At 49.5% G+C, this 6,392-nt stretch overlaps 1 long non-coding RNA gene across 1 annotated transcript; it reads right to left on the reverse strand.

Annotated features, from left to right (window-relative positions):
- Positions 1–1,738: 1,738 nt before the first annotated feature.
- Positions 1,739–3,345, reverse strand: LOC121103695. The gene is made up of 4 exons (XR_005835882.1): positions 3,051–3,345; positions 2,812–2,937; positions 2,296–2,703; positions 1,739–2,015 (listed from the first exon to the last, which is right to left on the reverse strand). It is a non-coding gene; the product is annotated as an uncharacterized LOC121103695 (long non-coding RNA).
- Positions 3,346–6,392: the final 3,047 nt, after the last annotated feature.

The following is a 6,392-nucleotide window of genomic DNA, read 5'->3' on the forward strand; positions in this document are numbered from 1 at the left end:
CCCTGGGCCTTGCCCAAGCAGAGATGCCATGTGTCCGCTCTGGTGGTCTGCAGGAGGCAGCTTGTCAAGCACTCTGCTCTCTTTGGTGGCAAATCCGAGTGAGAAGGTGTCAAAGAGCTGGCTGAAAGGTAGGGCACTGCAGTGTAAGCCTTCTGAGACACTAGCTCCTGCCCTCCTACCTGGCCACGCCCCTGGCTCTCTGTAAAGTTCCCATGACCATCCCTGAAAGTGCCAGAGATGCCTCATATATGTCCCCAACAAGTCCCTTCTGCACAGTTGGCCACCAGCCCCTCCTCCCACTGCCTCCCCCTCCAGGGCTCTCCCCTGTGCTGCTCCCGTCTCTTTCTGATGGTCCCAGAACCTACCGCATCCATTCTGCTGGGTCTCACATTGCCAGAGGAGGCCTTATGGGCTTTTCATGCTTGGATCCAGTTCAACAGAGCTTGAGCTCAACCTGGGTCTCCCTCCCACCTCCATTCCTAAAGCACTTCACCTCTTTCATATGAGTTTCCTCATTGAGGCTTCACCAAATCTTCAAACCACCTTGTGATGTTATTAGTGTCTTATGTAAGAAACAGGAACCCACTCAGACCAGCTCCAGGGGGAGGAGAGGGTTTGTGGAATGATTCCTCTCTGAGTCCTGGGGAAAAATGAAACACAGCTGGATGGCTTGTGAACATTTTAGAGGGGACTGTGAGCAGGGCTGCAGTGACTGAACCCAACTGTGGGAGTCGTTGGCACTGCCTCTCCTACCTGCTGCCCTGCATGTGCCTATGAATTTGCCTCCTTGTGCAGCAGTAGATGCACTCCATACCCAAGTGGATGAGTTCACAGACTGGTCTCTGTGATCAGTCTTTCAAGATTTTGAAGTAAGAGTGTGATAGACAGAAGAAATGCTTCTCACAGATGTCCACACCCCACCCAGTGATTCCACTCCTAGGCGTACATCCAAGAGAAATGCAAACAGATGTCCACACAGAAACTTGCAAACAAATGTTTATAGCAGCATTATTCATAATAGCCAAAGATGGAAACAACCCAAACGCCCATCAATGGATGAATGGATAAACAAAATGTGGTCTACCCGCACAATGGAATAGTGTTTGGCAAATAAAAAGGAAAAAAGTATGACACCTGCTACAACATGGATAAACCTTTAAACCATTATGTTCAGTGAAAGACACAAAAGACCGCATATCATTCATATGAAATACCCAGAATACGGAAATCTAGAGAGACAGGAAGTAGATTAACAGTTGCTTAGGGCAAGGGGCAGGTGTGCAGGAATATAGAGGAATAATAGCCAAAGGGCATGAGGTTTCTTTTTTTCTTTAAGATTTTATTTATTCATTTGAGAGAGAGAGCACGAGCGGAGGGGAGAGGCAGAGGGAAAGGGAAAAGCAAATTCCCCGCTGAGCTGGGTGCTCGATCCCAGGACCTGGAGATCATGACCTGAGCCGAAGGCAGATGCTTACCCATCTGAGCCACCCCCTCATGCCACTGAAGTTTCTTCTTCAGTCGATGAAACGTCCCAGAATTCACTCTGGGTGATGGTGGTACCATGTGTGGATATACTGAAAAACTGCTGGATTGTGCACTTTAAACAGGTGAACTGTATGCTCTGTGAACTGTATGTCACTAAAGTTGTTAGACCAGAAGGATGTCCGTCCATGTCCTAATCTCTAGAATGGGGGGATGTGTTACTTTACTTGGCAAAAAAGATGGCATTGACCCAGAATTATCCAGGTGGGTTTAATGTAATGACAAGGGTCTTTACAGGCGAGAGAGTGAGAGACAGCGACGGAGGCAGAGAAAAACAGAGAGAGAAGAAATTTGAAGATGCTACGGCTTTGAACTTGGAAGAAGGGCCATGAGCCAAGGCACGAAGGCAGCCTCTAAGAAGCTGGAAAAGACTAGGGAACAGATCATCCCCTAGAGCCTCCAGAAGGATATGGCCCTGCTGACTCCTTGATTTTAGCCCGGTGAAAGCTGTTTCAGACTTGTGATCTTCAGATCTGCAAGATAATAATGTGTTCTTTTAAGCCACTAAGTTTGTGGCAAATTGTTATAGCAGGAAATGAAACTAAAACAGAAAGTTACAGGGACAAGGTCAAGTGGTGCTGAGTTTTGGAGCTAAGACATCAAGTTGGGTCAGGAAATGTAGGGAAAGCAACATTGCCTACTCCAGGAAGACTTCCTGACCTCCTCCTCCCACCTTAGACTATTTTAGAGGTCTCCTCTGGGACCCTGCAACACCAGAGCTACCACTATTCCTGCCGGGCAGCCCTTGATTACCTGTGACTTTCCCTCAGTCAGGCGGAGACTTCTGGAGAGGGCAGGATCTTTAAGACTCATTTTTGCATCTTCAGTGCCTAGAATGGTGCCTGGCACATTGTAAGCGTTCCAGTATTTGATGACCAAATGACTAAGGCCCCCAAAGCTTAGAGATTGTAAAGAATAATGATGATAGCTGGTATTCATTGCATGCTTACTGTGCTAAGTGCTTTCTATTCATTTACTTACTTAATCCTCAAATCAGTCCTATGAGCCAGGTGCCATTATGATCCCCATTACACAGAAGAGAGGAAAGAAATTCAGGAAAGGGAAATATCGTGCCCAGCCTGCCACGGATCTGCCCAGCTCAGGGTCTACGCTCTAAACTCGTGCCATCCAAGACTATGGCCACTGGCTCCACGTGGTTACCTGCATTGAAATTAATTATAATGAAATAAAATTTAAAATTCCATGCCTTGGTCACACTGGCTACATCCCAAGTGCCCCCAAAACACCCATGGCTAGTGGTTTCCATACCGGGCAGCACACATATAGAAAATTTCATCATCACAGAAAGTTCTATTGCGCAGTGTTGCTCTAAATGGCCAAGCTGCCGCCTGTCGCTGTAGCAAATGAAAAATGGCATTTCCAATCCTTGATTGCCTTGAAAAAAATGAAAGCAGACCCAGCTCGTCATCTTTCCAAGGCAGGAGTGTGGGTTCTGGGGCTTCTTACCGGAAGGGGCAGGGTAGATACAGGCTAACTCACCCCCTTACCTGAACAGATCTGATAAATATGGTCACGACCCCGGGGAGGGGTGTGTAGTTGGGTTACAGTGAAGTCTCTTCCAGCTGACAGCGCTGGCCCTTTGAGGCCCTATGGGGGTGGCCCTGGGCCTCCTTCTTCTCTCCTCTGATAAAGCAGGCCTCAAACATCCTGTGTTCGCGCAGATCCCACAAACCTGCGTTGTAGCCAGCCCACCAGAAGCTTCCAGAAGCACAGCAGAAAGGGAGAGCAACAACAACAACACGACAATAATAAAAGAACATTTTAGGGAGTGCCTCCTGTATACCAGGCACTGCTAAGAGCTGGCTCATAAGCGTCATCTTAGCTCATCCTTGCAAGTTGATACTGTTATCCCCAATTCACAGATGACAGCTGAGACCTGGCAAAGCTAAGGTCACACACAGGAAGTGGCAGAGCTGAAACATGAACTTGAAAATGGCTGAGAAAAGAAGCCATTTTTGTGTGATGACAACACAGTCTGGGGAGCCTGTCCCCCAGATAGTTTCCCCTAGAAACTTCACAAGAAGGAAGTGAGGGGAACAGCCAGAGCTGAGCAAGCATGCTGCGAGCCCCAAGTGTTCTCCAGCCGAGCGCGGGCCTGTGGCCTTGGCTGCTTTCCCCCTGCGGAGAGAGATGAGCTGTTGGGGCTGGGTTTGCCGCCAGCAGCCATCGGCCAGCTTGCCCCGCCGCACAGATGGGCGTGCCCCTGGGATCCCAGCCCCGTGACAGCTGCCAGCCCTCACTGTCTTCCTCGGAGGCCAGGACACATGGTTCCACCTGCGGGGGAGGGATAGAGGGGTTTCAGGGGACCCCTCACCCCCCACCCACTCTGACCAGAGACTATGCAGCAGAAGGGGAAAATCTCAGGATAGCAACGCGGCCTGTGGTTTCTTGGGGGAAACCACGGAAGATTCAGCGTGGGATGGCAAAACCCACACTCCCCACCACACTGGGCGTGGCCCGGGAGCACCTTGGCTGCTGATACTATACGGACACAAGGCTCACTGGCAGCGTCTTCTTGTGGCCACCAGCTCTTCCGTCTGTCCGTAACCTCTGGAAGGGGTGGCGGTGCTGTTGGCCCTGTGGAGGCAACCACACTAGGGTGCGGGCAGAAGGTGAACACTGAGGAAGAAAGCTTCTGGTTTACCCTCAGCACACTCCCAGCCAGCCCAGTCTCTGAGGCAGAGACATGGTTTCTTACGTCAAAGAAGCTCCCAATCTGATGGAAGAGGCCCGCCCCTTCCCTCGGGGCTCACAATCTTTGAGAAGACTCTGAAAGCAAGTTCTGCTCTAATGAGGGAGACAGGATACCTCTAGATGGAAGCAGAATTGAGAGCGAATCCAGGCGTCCTTCCCCAGACCCCATCTCCTTTGCTGTTTTGGTCAATGGGTCTCACCTCCCGAAGCAAACTCACGCGCAGAACAAGTCCCAGCCCAGAGGACAGAGACAAGCCCTAGTCGCCGATGCGTACTGGAATGCAGGAAACGCAGAACTATTTCATGCCTGACCTTGATTTTACTCAAGCTGACTTTAAAAAGTAAATAACTCATGAATTTTGATATTATAGTTTTTGGTCACACCTTCATGTCCAAGTTTTCGTGTAGACATTATTTCTCATTTCACTTGGGTTGTACCTAGGAGTGGAATTGCTGGGTCTGATGGAAACTCTATTTTGAGGCACCACCATACTGTTTTCCACAGCAGCTCCACCATTTTACATTCCCCCCAGAGGGGAGGAGGGTTCTGATGTCTCCATGTCCTTGGACATGGCAGTTTGAGATGCCCACTAGATGTCCAGTTGGAAATGTCAAGCCAATGTGGAGTTCAGGGAGATTCTAGGGTCATCAGTGTCGAGATGGTGTGCTGAAATTCTGACACCGTGTGATGGCGCTGAGGGGTGAGTGTGGGCCCAACAGCAGGATGTGGAACCAGCTAAGGAAAGTGAAAAGGGGCCTTTACTGAGGTAGGAGGAGCCCAGGACACCTGCTTTTCTGGAAGCCAGGGAAGGAAAGTCTTTCTAGGAAGAGGGAGGACACAAGCTATGTCAAACACTGCTGATGAGGAAGACAAGGGGAAGAGGTGACCACTGCATTGGGCTACGTGGAAGTTTCTGGGGAGCCTCACAACAGCAATTTCATGCTAGTAGTGGGCAAAAGCCTGACTAGACTGGGGTCAAAAGAGAATAGGAGAGGTCCTAGAAACTGTGAGCGCAGACAAGTGAGGAGCTTTTTTTTTTTTTAACAGTTTTATTGTGATATAGTTCCCATGGCATAAAATGCACCCATTTAAAATGTAAAGTTCAGGGGCGCCTGGGTGGCTCAGGCAGTGAAGTGACTGCCTTCAGCTCAGGGCGTGATCCTGGGGTCCTGGGATCGAGCCCCACAGTGGACTCCCTGTCCAGTGGGGGACCTGCTTCTCCCTCCCCCTCTGCCGCTCCCCCTGCTTGTGCTCTCTGTCTCTCTCTTTCTCTCTTTGTCAAGTAAATAAATAAAATCTTAAAAAAATAAAGTGTACAGTTCAGTGGTTTTTGATAGCTTCCGAAAATTGTGCAGCCATCACCATAATCTAACTTTAAAACATTTCAACACCCTCCTCCCCCAAACTCCTTACCCTCTAGCGGTTGACCCCTAATCCATTCTTTTGGAGGTAAACACTGATCTACTTTCTGTCCCTATAGGTGCCCCTGTTCTGGACATTTCATATAAGTGGAATCACACAATATGTAGGCTTCTTCTGTGGCTGGCTTCTGCACTTGGCATCGTGCCTTCAAGTTTCATCCACGTTGTAGCAGGTGTCAGAACTTCCTGCCTCTTTACGGCTGAACAACATTCCACATTTTGTGTGTCCACTCACCCGTGGGTGGACATTGGGGTTGATTCCACTTATTATGAATGATGCTGCCATGGCCATTTGTGTAAAGTTTTTATTTAGACATTTGTTTTCACTTCCCTTGGGCAGGACTTCTGCTATAAAGGGGGAAAGATATGGTGGCAGCTGTATGGAGGAGTGGGATCAAGAGTTTAAACCAAAAAAAAAAAAAAATTAAGATAGGAGTGTGATCCTGCAGAGAGGGGGAAATAATGATACGGGGGGGGGGAGGAGAGCGTCTGGAGCCCCGTCCTCGGGTGGGCTCTGGTGCGCTAGCTGGGAGCCCCAGTGCTTCATCTCAGATGTGGGAGGGGAGGCAAGGTCTCTGGGAAATGAGGAGGTGGGAGCTTTGGGAAGGCCTCTTGGATCCCAAGCCTTTCTTTGTTCCCAAGTGTGACAACCAGGGACACTTTCTCCTCCATCTTTCTCTGCCTCTCCTTCTCTTGTTCTCTTTCTGCTCCAG

This window comes from Ursus maritimus, unplaced genomic scaffold (assembly GCF_017311325.1).
Source record: "Ursus maritimus isolate PB19 unplaced genomic scaffold, ASM1731132v1 scaffold_2, whole genome shotgun sequence".
NCBI classification, from domain to species: domain Eukaryota; kingdom Metazoa; phylum Chordata; class Mammalia; order Carnivora; family Ursidae; genus Ursus; species Ursus maritimus.